Source organism: Eriocheir sinensis, chromosome 21, assembly GCF_024679095.1.
Source record: "Eriocheir sinensis breed Jianghai 21 chromosome 21, ASM2467909v1, whole genome shotgun sequence".
NCBI lineage: Eukaryota > Metazoa > Arthropoda > Malacostraca > Decapoda > Varunidae > Eriocheir > Eriocheir sinensis.
In genome coordinates, this window is record NC_066529.1 from 3589168 (window position 1) to 3608260 (window position 19093).

A 19093-nucleotide genomic window follows, 5' to 3' on the forward strand; every position below is an offset into this window, starting at 1 on the left:
TTAGGAAGCTGTGAAAGGTTAGATTTTAGGGAAGTGTCAGTAGAGTAGGGTGAATAGATAGATGGATGGAGAGTGGATTGCGATGGAGGCTGGAGGGTTGAAAGTAGAGGTGGAAGTGGTTTGGGGAAGGACAGAGTGGAGTGGTAAATGGATGGAAGGTGGATCAATATAGAAGCTGGAGGGTTGAAAGCAGAGGTGGACGTAGAGGTCAAGTTTAAAGGTACGAGTTTATGGTCACGCGCCTCTAGGTTGAGTGAAAGAAAAGGTAAGTGATGACAGTTGAGGAGGCCTAGGAAGGGGTTATATTGAGGTAAATGAAAGGGTGATTGGTGGAGGGAGTATTTGGAAAGGGCAAAAGGGGTTAAATACGAGTGAGAGGTGATCCTGGTGAGAATAATGTGAGGTGCTTTGGATAGGAAAGACAGGAAGGAGGGAAGGGAGTGTACAGTAGAAGGGGTATATGAGTTGAAGGATGAGGAAGGATTGTAGGGTCACTGTAAACTTATGAATTAGGGGGTCGTTTGGGGTGTGAAAATCGGAGAGGAAGGGATGTTGAAGAGACGATGGCCTGGAAATGAGGGATAAAAGGAGAGAAAAAGTTTGAGTGTTTAGGGGAAAGGATGATGATAAAAAGCTGGAAAAAAATGGAGGCTGTGGAGTATGGAAGAAAGAGAGGACTTACATGGAGGGTTGAGAGGTTTAATGGAAGCATGTTAGCGAGGATGTAGGTTGAGTGGTGTTAAGACTTGGTTGTGTTAGTAGTGGTGGAGGCGTGAATGAGTTATAGTAAAATTAGGTTAGGGAAGGGAAAGGAGCGTGCTCGTGGCGGCGTTAACTGTGGCGTTGTGGCGGGGGCGTGGCACCATCACGGGGAAGTTGACCAGACGTGAAAGCTATTGGTGGAAAGGGTATGGTGACGTCACACAAAACCGACCAATGAGAGGCCTTGAAAGAGCAGTAGAAACACACACACACACACACACACACACACACACACACACACACACACACACACACACACACACACACATATTCGTGGTAATAAAAATAAGAAATGCTTCCCTGTTTGAATTTCCATGTTTTTTTCTGCTTTGCTACATGTTTTAAGTATAGGAAAAGTGGAAAAGTATGTGTATTGGTGTGTGTGTGTGTGTGTGTGTGTGTGTGTGTGTGTGAGTGTGAGTGTGAGTGTGTGTACCCTACAGGACATGAGTTGTGTATTTCGTACGCATTGCGGTTCATGTTTTGTTTACGGAAGATTACAGTAAACAACAAAGAAACACACACACACACACACACACACACACACACACACACACACACACACACACACACACACACACACACACTCCCCTTCCCCCCAACACACACACATTAACGACACTCCCGCCACAACAATACTCGACAAAAAAAAAATGTCCACAAAAGTAGAAAAGGAGACAAACCCTATTTTCACTTTTTATCTGTCTATTTCATGGCCAGGAGAAATTGTTGACGGAGGGGAGAGGGGGGTGGGCTTTAAACGGGACGAGGAAGGGGGAAAGAGGGAAGTAGACTAAGGAAGGGAAGGGGAGAGAGGGTGATGGGTGATTGAAATGGGAAGGGGAAGGAGGATGGAGGGTGAGGAGGAAAGGGGATGGGAAGGAGATAGGACAAGGAAAGGAAAACCCGAAATTGGATAAGGGAAAGGAAGAGGACGTAGGGACAGAGACAGACAGACAAAAACAGGGAAACAGAGAGACAGAGACAGTGACAGAGAGACAGAGAGAGACAGAGAGAGAGAGAGAGAGAGAGAGAGAGAGAGAGAGAGAGAGAGAGAGAGAGAGAGAGACGAAATGAAGGATAAGAAGCAGTCTCGCGAGGGGGTGTGATGACCATAAAAACGTCGTGTCCTTGCTGTGTTTTGCTTCTTGGTTTTCGCGGCTATAATTTCCCTCTCGGGCCCCCCCCCCCCCCATCTTAACCCCCTTCATCTCACCCCCCTCCCCCGTCTTACCTCCCCTCATCTTCTCTTCCCTCCCCCTTCTTATACTCCCCTACCTCTCCCTCCACTTCTCCTTTCTCCCTTTACCTCTTCCTCTTACCTCCTCTCATCTTCTCTTCCCTCCCCCTTCTTCTTATATTCCCCTTCCTCTCCCTCTACTTTTCCTTCCCCCCTCTCTCCTTCCTCTCACTCTTCTTGCTTCCTCTCATATCTTCTCTCCTTCTCTCCCTCCACTTTTCCTTTTTCCCTCTCACCCCCTTCTTACCTCCTCTCATTTCCTCCCCCTTCTTCTCTTACTCCCTTCCTCTTTCTCCACTTTTCCTTCCCCTCTCTAACTCCCATCTACCTCCTCGCATCTTCTCTTCTCCCCTTCTTTTACCCTCCTTCTCTCCCTCCACTTTTTCTTTCCTCCTCTCATCTCCTTCTCCCTCTCCCTCTCCCTCCCTTTCCCTTCCCCACTCTGATTCACTCTTCTTAGTCACTCTCGCTTCCTCTCGTCTCCTTCTTCTCTCACCCCCTCCTCTTCCTCTTCTCCTTTCCTCCTCCCCACATGCGAGGTGCTATCATCCTTTCCTTGAGCCTTGAGTCTTCTCCCTGTTCTAGTTTTCGTTTTTTTTTCTCGTTATTTCATCCTGTCTCGTTACTTTCCGTTGCACATGGTTACTTTTTATTTGACTTCCGTGTGGTCTTCTTTTCATTTTCACACATTGATAGTTTATGAGAACCGAAGATTATCTGGAATACATACAATCTCTTTTCGTGTGTGTGTGTGTGTGTGTGTGTGTGTGTGTGTGTGTGTGTGTGTGTGTGTGTGTGTGTGTGTGTGTGTGTGTGTGTGTGTGTGTGTGTGTGTGTGTGTGTGTGTGTGTGTTTCTGAGACTCCTGATGGACTGCATGTTGAAGACTATCGGCCGTATTACGAACTGTCAAACTATCCCTTCCTACTCCATTCATTCCCTTGACATCACACTTTAAACAATATCCTTATGCCAGGTCCAGTTGCCTACGAGCTTTCCACGAACCGCTATCACGGGTTAATGTCTGCATCCAAAGTATCGGTTTTCTTTGTTCGATATACTATGGTTTAAAAATAGGCAATGAAAAAGTTGTTGGAGGTTAAGTGTGCAGAATTCATGGAAGGGGAAAGCCGTTCTCCGTTAGTAATAGTTATTCGCAAACATGTCTAGAAAAAAATAATTGGAGGTGAGGTGTGTGGAAGGTAACAAAGGAGTTGAACCGTTTTGTTAATAATAGTATGGAGCAAATATGCCAAGAAAAAAGTAATTGGAGGTGAAGTGTGTGGTAGTCAGCGAAGGGGAAAATCCGTTGAGGAGCTGGTATTGTTTTTTTAGTTGGCAGTAATTGTAATCTCTTATACGAAGGGGAAAATTAGGTTTTTTTTTTTTTTTTTTTTTTTAGTAATTGTAATCTCTTATACGCTCGTCGGGATGCAGGTAATGATCTTCCTGTCGCTGCTGCCTCCCACAATCTGCTGCTCAGGTTGCGTGCGTAAGAGGGGGTGTTTTAGCGTTAGCCAAGTCCGGTCGAAGCTTGAAAACCGCGGATGCATCGCCAAAACGTTAATTTGTCTTAGAAATAAACAAGCATACATTCAGACAGACAGACAGACAAACAGACAAAGACAGACAGACAGGCAGACAGACAGACAGAAATACAAAGACAGACAGACAAACAGACAGACAGACTAGCACACTGACAGACGGACAGAAAAACATAGACAGACCGTAACTCTCCATGCCTCGTAAGTAAAAAAATAAGACAGATGTATTTGGGCGTTTCTAAATTTTCGTGCATTGCCAGAATCAGAACCAGAAAACAAAACAAAAAAATCGATTTATGAAAAGAAAGCAAAAGAAAACATTTTTATCCACACTATTTTATCTTAAATGTACCTATTTGCATGCACTCAAACAGAAGACTCGAGTTATTTCCATTTGTTTACATTTCCCTTATGTTTTTCTTAGCATATTTATCCTTAACACGCCAACCGCAAGGACGAAGGAAGGAAGACATTCATTTGGGTAGATGTGGTAACAGTCGGACATTAGCCACAGCAAACGCCTCTCGAGTCTGACGATGATGCGATGATGGTGGTGTTGAAATCAGAGGAGGAAGAGAGCTGAGGGTGGCTGGGCGGGAAGGTAAAGGAAGACACGAGTATGATGAAGGGGACTGAGGAAAGGTGAACAGTGAAAGAGACATAAACACGCCTCTCCGCTTGTCAAAACCTCGTCGTACTTGCTAGAAATGTACCTATTAATCCGAGCCGAAACTCCAACAACAAAAAGTTACACGTATCAACCTCAATAATCACCTAAAAACTTGTAACTCTCCATCTGTGGCCGTCTCTCCTACATGGGTCCTGATCATTACCGTTTATAGGTTTGAATTGCCTTTATTATGTCTATTTTATTTGTCCAGAAGCAGTCATGTGAGGAATGTGAAGGATATGAAGGGATGTTGATTATGTGTATAGCAATCCTCACTCACACCAGCCTCCCTATTCCACACCCACCTAACTGTTCTTCCACCGCTCAACTCCACTCATCTATCCATCCATCCTTCTACCTTTCCACCCACCAACTCACTCACTGAAACTTGCCCTTCCACCTCCTTCCATTTCCACACAGCCATTCATCCACCCCTCCTCCAATCCTCACTCACACCTGCCTCCCTATTCCACACCCACCTAACTATTCTTCCACCGCTCAACTCCACTCACCTATCCACCCATCCTTCTACCTTTCCACCCAACAACCCACTCACTGAAATCCGCCCTTCCACCTCCTTCCATTTCCACACAGCCATTCATCCACCCCTCCACCCTTCCTCACTTATTCACCCATCTTACCCCTCCCTCACCACCCATCCACCTCACTCACTCACCCATTCTTTCACCCCTCAACCACCCTTCCATCCACACCCCATTCAACCATCCTTTCACATCTTCACTCACTCAACCACCCACCATTGAAACTCACCCATTCTTCAAAATCCATTCACCCACCGATCTAATCCCCCCTAACCAATTCACCCACTCATTCGTCCTTCCACCTACTCAATGGCCTTGTCCCCTGCCGCCACCACCACCACCGCCACCCTCGTGAAACACCCAGCGGCCCTGTAATTACCGCGGACGTCACTTTGTGTAAATATCCTCCCACTTCCCCCGTCCACCTCCCACCCCTCTGTTCCTTTCCCCCACCCCCTCACTTCCTCCTCCCTTACTGTTCTCCTACTCTCTACTATCTACTCTATTTATCTATCTACCTATCTATTTATCAATCTATCCTACTGGTTAATCATTTATGCTTCTCACGCCCTACTCATTTTCCTTATTTCCTTCTCTTCTTCCTCTTCCTTTACGATCCTCCTCCCCCTCCTCCTCCTCCTCCTTCCTATTACTCAGAGGTGCTAATACTCAGAAAAAATGCTAGATGAGAGATGAAAGAAAATGGGTTCAGTATTACACCACTGTTAGTCTTGCGTAAGTCCCCCCGTTAGAATTCAAAGAAAAAACGAATTATTTTCCGCACTGATGCAAACTAACGAACAGTCATCTTATTATTTTTTTCTTTGACTGGTGTTTATGCGCTGGTAACACTGATGACGAAAAGAAAAATAAAAGATACAAAGAATAACGTAATACAAGCCTAACGTATGTGTGTGTGTGTGTGTGTGTGTGTGTGTGTGTGTGTGTGTGTGTGTCCCTCTAACCGTATAATGACATTCGTGAGCCATTTTGAAGCCTCGCTACAATGAGACGTCGGGATATGTCAGCGCACCCGTGACACAGTTTCTCTCTAACGCTTTTATTCTACATAGGTGACAAATGATGCAGTCCACTCTCCTCTCCCTCTCCCTACCCCCCTTATTCTCTCTCTCTCCACTTCCTCTTCATCCTGACACATGTAACATTTTTTCCCTTCTCCTCCATCCGTTCCTCTATCCCATCCCTCTTCCTCTGTCCTTCTCTGCTTGCTATCCTCTCTCTGTCTCTTTCCTCCCTTCCACCATCCCTCCGTCTCTCCCTTTCTCCATTTCCTCTATCCTCCTCCCTATGTTCTATTCTTCATATCCTTTCTTCCTCCATCTCTTTCCTCTCTTCCAACATCCCGTCCCTCCGTCAATCCCTGTCATCCTTCCTCAATCCTTCATTTCTTCTCCTTCTGCTATTCTTCCTCTTTCCCTCCCTCCACTCCCTCAATCCCTGTCATCCCTCCTCAATCCCTCTTTCCTCCTCTTTTTGCCATTCTTTCTCCTTCCAGCTCTTCCTCTTTCCCTCCCTCCACTCCCTCAATCCCTGTCATCCTTCCTCAATCCCTCTTTTCTTCTCTTTTTGCTATTCTTTCTCATCCCAGCTCTTCCTCTTTCCCTCCCTCCACTCCCTCAATCCCTGTCATCCTTCCTCAATCCCTCTTTTCTTCTCTTTTTGCTATTCTTTCTCATTCCAGCTCTTCCTCTTTCCCTCCCTCCACTCCCTCAATCCCTGTCATCCCTCCTCAATCCCTCTTCTCTTTTTGCTATTCTTTCTCATCCCAGCTCTTCCTCTTTCCCTCCCTCCACTCCCTCAATCCCTGTCATCCTTCCTCAATCCCTCTTCTCTTTTTGCTATTCTTTCTCATCCCAACTCTTCCTCTTTCCCTCCCTCCACTCCCTCAATCCCTGTCATCCAACCTCAATCCCTCTTTTCTTCTCTTTTTGCTATTCTTTCTCATCCCAGCTCTTCCTCTTTCCCTCGCTCCCCTTCCTTACTCCTATCAACCTTCCTCAATCTCTCTTCTCGCCTCGCCATCCTTCCTCTCTGCAGCTCTTCCTCTTACTCATTTCCTCACTTCGTATCCCCCTCCTCTTTCCTCTCTCGCTTCTTTATTTAGCTTCCTCCAAGCAACAAGCAGGCAGTGAGTTGTGCGTTGCCTTGAACATTCCCTCCGCAGTCATAAATTGCCGTCGTTGCAGTGAAGGTGAAGGCTTTGAAGACGATTACCGGCCGATTTGTCCTGAAGGTGAGAACGGCGCGGCGGAAGAGGGAGGTTAGCGGCGACGCGACGGGATGCTTGTGCTTGTGGTGGTGGTGGTGGTTTACATAGATTTACATAGAAAATCAGACCACACAGACCCCATGGTCCAGACTAGGTGGTCTGTCTTTAAACCTAAGTGATTCTGCATTAATCAGATGGCTCCAAAACGTTGCATTTCAACTCTAGTTAATATTAAGTTCAAGGAAGTGACGGTCGAGCTTGTTTTAAAAGGAGTCAATCGTGTTACACTGGACCACTGAAGGTGAGAGCTTATTCCATTCGGAAGGAAGAGGAGAGAAAGGATAAGAAAGGGAGAGAGAAGGTTGCAAGGGGAAATAGACAAAGGGAGATTAGAAGGCAAGGTTTTGAAGTTGAGAGGAAAGGGAGAGGAAGGACATAATAGAGAGAGAGAGAGGAAGAGCTGCAGGGAAGTGTTGCAATGGGAAACGAGAGAGCGGTACGGAAAACAGACATTCACTCCCTCTAAAAACGGGCCGCCGCCTAATCGTTGTTTATTACCGTGTGAAGCTGTAAATAGCGGGGGCAGAGGCCAGGCGGTGCAGGGATATTAGCCTGAGTGCTCGTCTCCGTAACCTTGGCCCCTTGAACTTGACGCTTGCTGTTGTTTGTGTCTTTTCTTTTGGTGTACTTTTTTGGGTCTTTTATTTTGAGGGGGAGTTATTTTCTTGTTTTGTTGTTGTTTTGTTCCTTCAGGGTTTTTCTTCGTGTTTGATTCTTGTTTTTTTTTTATGTTGTTTTTGTTTTGTTTTTTAGTTCGTCGTCTTGTTCGTGTTGTGTTTATTCTTAGTCTTCATTTTCATCACCGGCATTTTGTTTATCTTGTTCTTCTTGTTTTTTTTCATTTCTTACGGTTTTTCTTCGTTTTCTGCTTCTCTTTATTTATTTATTTCTCTTTGTTGTTTTCTTTATTTCAAGTCATTATCGTTATTATCATTTGTATTATCTTTCTCTATTTCTTTCCCTGTTTTTCTTTTCCTCATTCTCATAAATTTCCTCTTCTTCCGTCTTCTTTTCTCTTCCTTCTTCTTCTTCCTCTTCCTCCTCCTTCTTCTTCTTCTTCTTTTTTTCTTCTTCTTCGCCTTCTTCTTCTTCTTCTTCTTCTTCTTCTTCTTCTTCTTCCTCCTCTTCTTTTTCTTCTTTTTCTTTTTCTTCTGCTTCTTCTTCTTCTTCTTCTTCTTCTTCTTCTTCTTCTTCTTCTTTTTCTTGTGACATATATTTTCTCTCTTAACCGCCTTATCAAAAGTATATATTGCGAGCGGGAGTAATTTTCCGCTCCGTAAACTGTTCCTCGGAAATTCTATCTTTCTGACACAGATGTAATTTAAAATAGATCTCTCTCTCTCTCTCTCTCTCTCTCTCAACATTTTTTTATCTCTACTCTTCCTGTGACTTGTTATCTTCATTGCATCTCCTCCGCCTCCCCCTCCTCCTCCTCCTCCTCCTCCTCCTCCTCCACAGCGGTCATCTGCCTCTTTCCTCTTTTTTTCCTTTCCTCCTCTTAATATTTCCTCCGCACCTGCTCCTTTTACTCCCTCAATTTTTACCTCTCCCTTTTCCTCCCTGTATAACCATTCCTTACATCTCATTCCCTCCTCCTTATCTCCCTTCTTCCCTGATCATTCTCTTCCTCCTGCATCCCTTCTCTACCTCCCTGATTGCACCCTGCCTCCCTTCTTTCCTCCCTGACATCTCCCTGTCCTATTTATCCCCTTTTATCTCCCTGACTCCCTCTTTCCTCCATGACCTCTCCCTGACCTCTTCCTCCCTCTCCCCGCCTCCCTTCTTTCCTCCCTGACTCCTCCCTGAACCATGTCACTTACATCCTCCTCACCATTTATCTCCACCTTCATCTTTACTTTTCCGCGACACGTGATGGAGGAGAGTGGAGACGCCCTCTGACACTCCCTCGCTCCACCCAGCTTCCACCTCTCCTCCACTTCTCCCTCCAAGACACCTGCCCCTACCTGCCCTCCACTTCTCCTTCACGCCTCGTACTGAGAAGTGGAAGTGTTAATAGGTGGATGAATGGATGACAGTGCTTGGGTTGGGTTGGATGAGTGACTTGTAAGGGAGGGTGAGGAGAAGGTTGGTGGGGTGGAGTGTTGAGGGGTGTGTGAGGGAGGTCGGTGAGTGGGTGGGTGGATGAGTAGGTGGGTGAAGAGGGTGGTGGTGGATGAAGAAGTTTTGTGGGTGTGTGGATGGAGGTTGGTGAGTACGTGGGTGCGAAGCGGGAGGTGGAAGGTGGATAAGTAGTTTGAAAAGGTAGGTGGTGGATACGTGGATGAATGTGGAAGGGGGTTGTGGGTGGATGAAGAGAGGTCTGGTTGTGTGGATGGGGGTGGTAGGTGAGTGAAGAGAGGTTGTGGTTGTGGATGGAAGTGGTGGGTGTGGTAAAGAGGTGTTGTGGTTGTGTGGATGGGGGTGGTTGGGGTGGTGATGGGTGGGTAAGGGGAGGAGGAGTGGATAGGTGGGTTGATGTGCGTGTCTTCCGTGACAAAGGAGATCCCACCTTGATTCTCCCCACCTGGGCTCATTAAGGTATACTGGTGTGTTTCGCGGTCTGCCTCCCATCCTGTCGATAACCTTACTACAATTACTACTACTACTACTACTACTACTACTACTACTACTACTACTACTACTACTACTACTACTACTACTACTACTACTACTACTACTATTACTATTCTTGTTCCTCTCATTGTTCTACCTGTTCTCATTTCCCCTTAAAATATTCATAACATATATTGTTGACTTTCATCTTACTTTCGCTACGGCATCGGTAGTAGTAGTAGTAGTAGTAGTAGTAGTAGTAGCAGTAGTAGTAGTAGTCTTACAGGTAAAAAAAAAAAATAGGAAAACTCAATTCCAGAAGCCAAAAGCAGAGTCATTCATCCTCTCCTTCCCTCTCTCCCTCGCTCCCTCCCCTCCCCGTCATCTCCTGCTGCAGTGAGGCGATAAATTCACCTTCAAATTAACCGAGACAAGCCAAGTTTCCCTCAGCCACAGGTGTTCCGCAGGGGGAAAGGAGGGAGCACGGAGGAGAGGGAGAGGAAGGATAAAAGGAAAGAGGGCGTGCCATGGGAGAGGAGGAAAGGAGAGGGAGAGTTAATGAAGGAAAGAGGACAGGGAGGTAATGCATGTGAGAGGCTGAGGGAGTAGGTGTGAAGGATGATGGAGGTGGAGGAGGAGAAGGAAGATGAAAGTGGATGATGTATGCTAGTGGAGGGAGATGTGGAGGCTGCGTGGTTACTGTTGTTTTTCTCCTTCCTAATTCCTCGTTTCATCTCCCTTACCTTTCTTAATTTGGACAACTCCTCCCTGACTCCTCTTTACCTCCCTGACTCCTCTTTACCTCCCTGACTCCTCTTTACCTCCCTGACTCCTCTTTACCTCCCTGACTCCTCTTTACCTCCCTGACTCCTCTTTACCTCCCTGACTCCTCTTTACCTCCCTGACTCCTCTTTACCTCCCTGACTCCTCTTTACCTCCCTGACTCCTCTTTACCTCCCTGACTCCTCTTTACCTCCCTAACTCCTCTTTACCTCCCTGACTCCTCTTTACCTCCCTGACTCCTCTTTACCTCCCTAACTCCTCTTTACCTCCCTGACTCCTCTTTACCTCCCTGACTCCTCTTTACCTCCCTAACTCCTCTTTACCTCCCTGACTCCTCTTTACCTCCCTAACTCCTCTTTACCTCCCTGACTCCTCTTTACCTCCCTGACTCCTCTTTACCTCCCTGACTCCTCTTTACCTCCCTGACTCCTCTTTACCTCCCTGACTCTTCTTTACCTCCCTAACTCTCTGACTTCTCCCTGACCTCTTCCTCCCTCCCTTTCTAACTCCTCGGCTGAAATGGAGGACTGAATGAAAAGAAAAAATCAAACACACTCCTCCAGCAAGCAGAGGATATACAACTAAGGTGCCCGATTAAATATTCCTACATCAGAACAGATAACGAACTTACACCATAAAACTGGAGAGAGAGAGGAGGTAGAGGAGGAGAAGGGGGAGCGGGGAGGGGGAGGAGGAGAGGAGTGGTTACGGTAGCGAGCAATTTCAACCATCAACCATCCATGACGGGGCAAGTTCAGGGCTGTTCAGGTATCCGCGTGTGTGTGTGTGTGTGTGTGTGTGTGTGTGTGATTTAGTCTATCCGTCTCTGCTCAGTCTGATCGTTTATTTGTGTTTGTTTGTTTGTTATTTGGTGTCCATCTGTTGTTTGTTTTTCCTGTTTGTGTGTCTGTATTTATATCTCTCATCTTGTCGGTGTCTGTCTGTGTGTGTGTGTGTGTGTGTGTGTGTGTGTGTGTGTTTTTTTTTATCACTTATATCCCCCTCTCTCTCTCTCTCTCTCTCTCTCTCTCTCTCTCTCTCTCTCTCTCTCTCTCTCTCTCTCTCTCTCTCTCTCTCTCTCCCCCTCACCCCCCCCTTTTTGGATCACGTGCTATGGCGGCGTTGTGGTCACCCAGTTGTTGGTCCTCTCCCAGGCGAGACGCAGAGGTCGAGGGAGGCGGTGATGACAAAGGAGGAGGAGGAGGAGGAGGAAGAGGGTATGACGGAAAAGAGAAAAAAAAAAAGGAAGAAAGAAAGGGAATATGTAAAGAAGAACAAGTAGGAAGAATTTTTGGACGAGACGGAAAAGAAAAAGAAAAGAAGGAAATGAAAGAGGAAGAGAAGAAGAAGGAGAAAACATGCAGAAGGTGGAGAGAAAAGTACAAGTATATAAAGAAGGAAACTTTGAGGAGGAGAAAGAATAACAGGAGGAGGAAGAGGAGGAAAAGTTAAAAGAGAAAGGGAGGTAACATAAGTAAAGGGAAAAGGAGGAGGGAGGAGAGTAGCAGGGAGGTGCGTCACACAATGAGTAAGGAAAAGTGGAGGGAAAAAAAGGGAGGAGGAGAAAAGGGGAAATGGGGCATGACATGAAGAGAGAGGGGATGAGAAGGGGAGGGGAAAGAGAGGTAGGGGGAAGGGGTTGGCTAGGCTACAAGGGGAAAGTTGGAGAGAGGGAAAGAGGGGAAGGAGGAGGAGGAGATGGGAGGGGTAAGGGGGCAGAGAAAGGGAAGGGGAGTAGTTGACAGGGGTGGACGGGAACACAATTGGGGAGGGGAAATCCTTAATCCCTACTATCTTACGTTTCCTTCACAAATCACACACACACAAACACCAGCACAGGAACGGCGGGAGCTCGGTGTGGTCAAGGCCCCCGTGGGTTGAGGAGCACACTTGATTACGTAATGAGGCCTCCTTAGCTAAACAACAAGGCCGGGGGGGGGGGGGGGGCCGGGGGTTGGGTAAGTGGAGGCCTTCTACAGTAACTTAACAACAAAGATATGGGGTGGCTGACTGGGTGTAAGGGACTTTTTTTTAACATGGGCATGGAATGTGGATGGGTGTGGATGGGTGAGAGCATGGGTGAGTGGGGGACTTCCTCAGCTCACCAACTAACCCACTTCCTTTTCTTGCAGTACCCTTGAGTCAAGAAAAAAAATGGGGGGGGGAGGAAAGGGGGGCGATGGAGTCGATATTTGGGTGTGGGAGATTCTTCAACTATACGACCTGGGATGATGCGTTTGTGAGTGGGTGAGTTGGAGGGTAAGCATAGCAACAGGGGGATGGGGTGGATTGGTGGGGGCTTCTTAGCAACATAGGGATTGAGTGGGTGTCTGGGTGGGTAGGGGGTCTTTTCAGCAGAGGGTTGGGCTGGGAGGATGGGAGGGTGTGTGTGGATGGGAAGGGGGGGGGACGAGAGGGGGGTGTGGGTGGTAACAACAGCAGAAGATTGGAAGGGGGGGCCGAGAGGGAGCCAGGCCTAGAAATTGACCGAGTGTTTAGTTGTGGCGCGCGTGACACAGTGCCATCGGAGCAGACAAAGAGGCCGACCACCTGACTTTCTTTTTTCATGGTAAAGGACACAGACTACTAAGGGATGACCACAAAATAAAGAAGAAAAGAGTAACCCCAAGACACTGATTCTATAAAGAGAACATGAGAATCCCCAACGAAAGAAAAGGATCGGTTGAATTTGTAGTTCCAGAAGCGTCTTGATCCTCCCCTCCTGAAAGAGTCAAGTAAGAAATGTGAATGAGTCTACTTTTAGCGGCTGATAATACGTGTTCTTTGCCTCCTCTCTCCCTCCCTCCCTCTTTATTTTCTTCTCCCTCTCCCTCCTGTCACGATCTGATACCACGGTCACCTCCAAAGGGAAGGAAAATGTGTTAGGGGGTCGCGTCTATGTGTTACGGGGACGGGCTGAAGTGACTACTGTTAGCTGGGCCTGTGTTTGTCCGCCTCTGGGGCTGCTGCGCGGGCCGAGTTTGTGTACTTAGCGGGGTTACTGACTGGTGGAAATGGAAAGTCGTGATTAGAATGTCGGTACTGTCGTCGTGGTGGTTGCTGTGTTCTTGCATCTGTTGTTCCGTTGGTCTGGTGGGTTACTTTTGATGGAGTGGATTGTGGCTTGTGACTAGTTTGTGTTTTGTTTGTTATTGAATGATTAGGATCGAGAATGAAGAGAGGAAGACAGATTTAGATGGAGGGAGCTGAGTCTGAACGAAGTGGATGCAGAGGAGAGAAGATACTGGCGACAAAATACAAGAGTGGCCGACCCCAGTAGAGATTAAGGCAGAGAAGAAGAAGAATGATTAGGAAGGGAAGTTTTGATTATAACGTAGGGAATGGCGTACTTGCTGTATCATTCTCGCATATATCTTTGTTCTTTGTTTTGGTGGACTACTGTTAATGGAAGTGGATTATGACGTGACTAGTTTGTGTTTGATTTATATACTATTTAATTTAATGACTGGAAGGAGAATGTCGTAATTATAATATATGTACTGTCGTGGTTTCTGTGTTTTTCTCGTATCTTTTATTTTTTTCGTTTTTGTTGTGAATTTTACCGTTGATGGAATGGATTATGACGTGTGACTTGTTTGTTTTATATATTACTGAATGATTTAAAGTGGAAAGTCGTGTCTATAATGTGTGTACCGATGTAGTTGCTGTATTACTCCCGCATCTGTCGTTCAATTGTTCTAGTGACTTGTTGTTGATGATGATGAGGTAACTTATGTGATTAGTTGTGTTTGATTTATTATTTAGTGATTGGATAGGGAGAGCTGGGATTACAATGTAGCTACTGTCATGGTCCCTGAGTTAATATCGTATCTGTTCTCTTTGTTGTTCTGGTGTGTTACTGTTGTTGATGGCGTGTCTTGTGATTAGTGTGTGTGTGTGTGTGTTTGATTTGTTATTTAGTGACTGGAAAGGGAAAGTTCTGATTATAGTGTAACTTCCACTTTCTTGCATTTATTTCTCCATTACCTCCTCACCCCCCTTCCTACCTAACCTTACTCTCTGCCTCCCATCCTCTCTACCTATCAATCTTTTTCACACCCTTTATGTTACTCTTGTGTTCCCCTGTTTGTTTTTCTCTCTGTTGTCTCGTACTGTTGAGGGGGTAGATACAGGTCGTCTGCATGTAATTCGTTCTTGTAATTAGTAGAAAGGGAAACTTGATTATAATGTACGGACGTGATGTTGTGGTCACTCTCCTTCATCGTTCATTGGTTTATAATTAGTTTGTTTTTGTTCACGTGGGGGAAATGAACTTCAGTGTAGCCTAAGTGTGTGTGTTTTTTCTCTTTTTCTTTCATCCCTGTGTTTTTTTTTGTTTTTTTTTCCGTTGGTCGTAAATATTCGCGTAGAAGTATATAATTTTTGAAAGATTTATTTACCAGGATTACGGGGAAGACTTTAGCATCAGTTTATACTTCGACTTCAACTCCTACTATTACTACTACCAAAACTACTACCGTACCATTTTTCCAGAAGGCTACTACTACTACTACGGGGCTTAAATATTTTCTTTTGTCTTGGGGAATCGAATATCTAGTTTTGCTGTTGTTGTTGTTGTTGTCGTTGTTGTTACTCGAGAAGCATTTTTATTACTTTTTTGAGAGAGAGAGAGAGAGAGAGAGCGGAAGCACGGCATTCATTGTTAATATACTCGTTAATGGCTCTATGTAGTAAGCGGGCCTGGCTGTTCTTTTGTCTGGTCACTGGCGGAGGCGACGGTGATGGTGGTGGCGGTGGACAGGTGAAAACGTCAGCTGTTGAATGTATACAAACACGATGGGCCAATCCCTCTGATATGGGGGAAGTTTCCATGATTGTTCCTTTTTTGTGTATCATGAGTAAATAGTTCAGTTATCTTACCGGGAAAGGCGAGTGTTAGGAAGTGGCTAAGGTGTCATGTTATGGGGTATTGGAGAATCGTTTGGGAGATGCATCGTTGTGTTCTGGATCGCGGGAGTACTGTTTGATCGTCACTTGATAGCTTGTGTTTGTATGACGTTAAGTTACCGGGCAGTGTAGTTAAGATGAATTATTACGAAGGTACTATAGTCATTCCGAAGGTACTATAGATCACGATAGTACTGTGTCGCGAGAGTACTGTTTGATCGCCCTTTGATAGAAATGGCTTGTGTTTATATGCGGTTAATATATTACCGTGTAGCGTAGTTTCCGAAGGTATTATAAATCACGGTAGTAATGGGTCGCGAAAGTACGGTACTGTTTTGATCGCCACCTTACATACCTAGTTTGTTCGTAAGTGGTTGTTAAGTTACCGTGTAGTGTATGTAGGTCTAGAGAATCACTCCGGAGATACCACAGATAATGGTTGTATACTATAGGTCGCGGGAGTACTGTTTTGATCGCCACTTGAAATACATAGCTTGTGTTCATAAGTGATTAATGAGTAATTGTGTGATGTAGTTCCAAAGAGTCGCTCCGTAGATACTATAGATCATGGTGTGTACTGGGTCGCGAAAGTACTGTTTTGACCGCCACCTGATATACATAGCTTGTCATTGTAAGTTGTTAATCAGTAATCGTGTAGTGTAGTTATGAAGAAGCGCTCCGGAGATACTACAGATCATGTATGTTGTACTAACTTATTCTGACCTAACCTAATCTAACTTGACCTAACCTTTCCTAGCCTGACCTAACCTGCTATTTGATCGTCACTTGATAGGGATGCCTTGTATTTGGAGGTGGTTTAAGTTTACATGGGTAGTGAGAACCTAACCTAACCTAACTTGACCTAACCTTTCCTAGCCAGACCTAACCTGCTATTTGATCGTCACTTGATAGGGATGCTTTGTATTTGGAGCAGTTTAAGTTTACATGTTTTAGTGTAGTTCGGAAGAATCATTCAGGAGATACATCGTGCAGGGTTCTTCAAGGTAACGGGTCGCCCTCCCTCCAGCTCTGGGTCGCCCCTTGGTAGTACAAGCGTGTGTTTATCTAGGGTTAGGTTGCCGTGAAGTGTGGTGCTGAGTGGTTCAGAGATTCTAGAGTACCTGGTTCCTCACATTCAGGTCGCGTTTCAGCACCGGGTAAGGATATTATTATTTGCGTCGCCACTTCACAAATACATGACGAGATACCAAACGGAGAAGGCACAGACGTAGCTCTCAGAAAGGATAAGGCCTCTAGGTACCGTTAAGAGGCTTGAGGGTGGGCCGCGGGGTAATGACTGAAGTATGGATGGGTCGCAGTTCGAAAGGTCAAAACTCTCCCATAGATATTAACCACAGAGTTTGAAGACCTTAAATTCTGTGATATCAACGGACAGGTGCAAGCTAGCAGGTGTCAACTAACTGATTGTATAACTGGGGTGGTCACGACTGATCAATATACATCAAACTTTATATAGGCCTAGAAGAGATTGTTATTATACGGAATATCTGTTTCTTTGTGTGTGTGTGTGTGTGTGTGTGTGTACATCATCAGCCTGTACTTTTTTTTTACAGCTAAAGAAACAGCTCAAGGGCAACAAAAAAAGGTGTAAAAAAAAGCCCGCTAATCGCTGTTCCCACAAAGACAAAAGTAATGAGCGGCCAAAAGAGAGGTCAATTTCGGGAGGAGAGGTGTCTTGATACACTCCTCTTGAAAGAATGCGGTCAACTACATAATAAAGGCCTTTCCCAGCATGAACCATCTGTCTGTCTAGTGTTAATGAGCTCCATATGCATTGATATATAAAAAGTAAACCAGATCTTACCTCACAGCTCAGTGCAGGCGCGACAGCAGACGAGCATGAAGCCGATGAAGCAGAAAATATAAACATGCACGTATACACACACACACGCGTACACAACACAAACTTGACGTGTAGAGGACCCGTTAGCGACAGTGTTTTACGTGCTGCGACACTTTGGAGTTTGGGGATGGGGTGGAAGGAGGAGAAGGAGGCGCAGGAGAAGGAAGGAGGAGGAGGAGGAGGCGCAGGAAAAGGAAGGAGGAGGAGGAGGAGGCGCAGGAGAAGGAAGGAGGAGGAGGAGATGAAGGTGAAGCAGATGTGATGCTGTACAGATGTGTGTGGGTCAGGAGGCCACAAGCGTTCGTTCAGTCAGCTCGGCACATCGCAACGAAGCCAAAATCTCCGCGCGACCCGACAACGAAATCTCAAACAAATGTAAATGCGAGAAGAAAAACAAAACTACAAAACTAATAATCAAATTCGTAGAAGAGCAGAATAACCCTTTTTTTCAATGACGAGAATCATGGGAGAGGTGAGATGGAAGAGAGGGATGATGATGGTGTTTGTGTGCATGGGTGTGTGTGTTTGGGCGGGGTAGGAGAAATGGGGGTGTCAGTCTCGTGCGTGCGTGTGTGTGTGCGGCGCCAGAGTCCAGGTGACACCCCGTCCTTCACGCAACAGGTGGCCAACACACACTGAGCCCGCCGCCGCCCCGCCATCCTTTATACCGAGGAGGCAGAACCAGCGGAATACACACTCCTCTATCCGCGCCCCAACGCCACGCTACCGACTTCGCGTAAGGCGGTAGTGCGTTGAACTTGCCTGAATGGAGGAAATGAGGAAGATTAGGACGTGAAGGAGGAGGAGGGAAGGATGAAAAGAGGAAGAGGAAGAGGAAGAGAACTAGAAGGAGGAAGAGGAAGACGAAGAGGAAAAGGTGACGAATAAAAACAAGAGGAGCAGGATGGGGAATAAAAGAAAAGAAAAAAATGAAAATAAGATTGAGACGAGGATTATAGAAGGAGGAGGAGGAGGATGACTAGTGGGAGCAAGAGGAGGAGGAGGAAGATGAAGAAGAACAAAAAGAAGAGTAGAAGGACTAAGAAAAAATAGAAGAGGAAAAAGGTAGAAAAAAATATAAGGAAGATTACGAGAACGAGAAGTACTAGGAGGAGGAGGGGGAGGAGGAAGAGGAGAATAAAGGAGAGGAGAAAGCGCAGAAAATTGGAAGAAGAAAAAATGAAAAAAAAGACGTCTAACTGGTTCTCGACGCACGAACGTAACCTCATCCAATTCCCGATCAAAAAAAAAAATATCGTAGCTTTCAGGAATCAAGAATCTAGAACGCAGGTGTTATGGAGGATCAGTGAAGCGTTGTACACTATTGATTGCCTCTTAAGTTGTTCACCACCTCGTTCTATTTTATGCGTGAGCCACTGTTAATTAAGCACTTCACATTATCGAGAGAGAGAGAGAGACACAGAGACACACAGAGAGAGACAGAGAGATAGATAGAGAGAGTGAGAGAACAAGGAAAAATGGAAAGAAGGAGGATAAGGGGAAGTAGGAAGAGGAGGAGGAGGAGGGTGAGTTGCTGCAGTGAGCACGTTAAGATGTGAACTGTGAACACGGTTGGATGCCCTTCCCTGCACTCCACTGAACACCATAATGCAGTTTATGTTTACCAGGTGCATCGTGGAGGGGAGATGAGATTGCCCCCCAACACACACACAAAAAAAACACGCAAATCTGTTATGAAGCTGTTTACTATCTTCATAAATTCTTCTGGGCTTAGAAAACACAATATTGACTTATGATTAACTACCAACAGCAGGTTCAATCATTTATTATCTTATGAAGGAGATATTTCAGGCATTATGATTTACTACCATGTCCTGCATATACTTAACTGGAGTGAGGCAAACACACACACACACACACACACACACACACACACACAAACAGACACAAACACAGAGACAGCCACAGACAGACACA

The 19093-nt window shown here is 45.7% G+C and overlaps 1 protein-coding gene across 1 annotated transcript in view; it reads right to left on the minus strand.

Moving 5' to 3' along the window:
• The window catches only part of LOC127001530 (A disintegrin and metalloproteinase with thrombospondin motifs adt-1-like), a 50473-nt gene extending 32211 nt beyond the window's left edge, over positions 1-18262 (minus strand). Inside the window, exon 1 of the mRNA XM_050866151.1 lies at positions 17117-18262. The gene's annotated coding sequence lies outside the window, so the exon portion shown is untranslated. The remainder of the gene's footprint in view (positions 1-17116) is intronic.
• Positions 18263-19093: the final 831 nt, after the last annotated feature.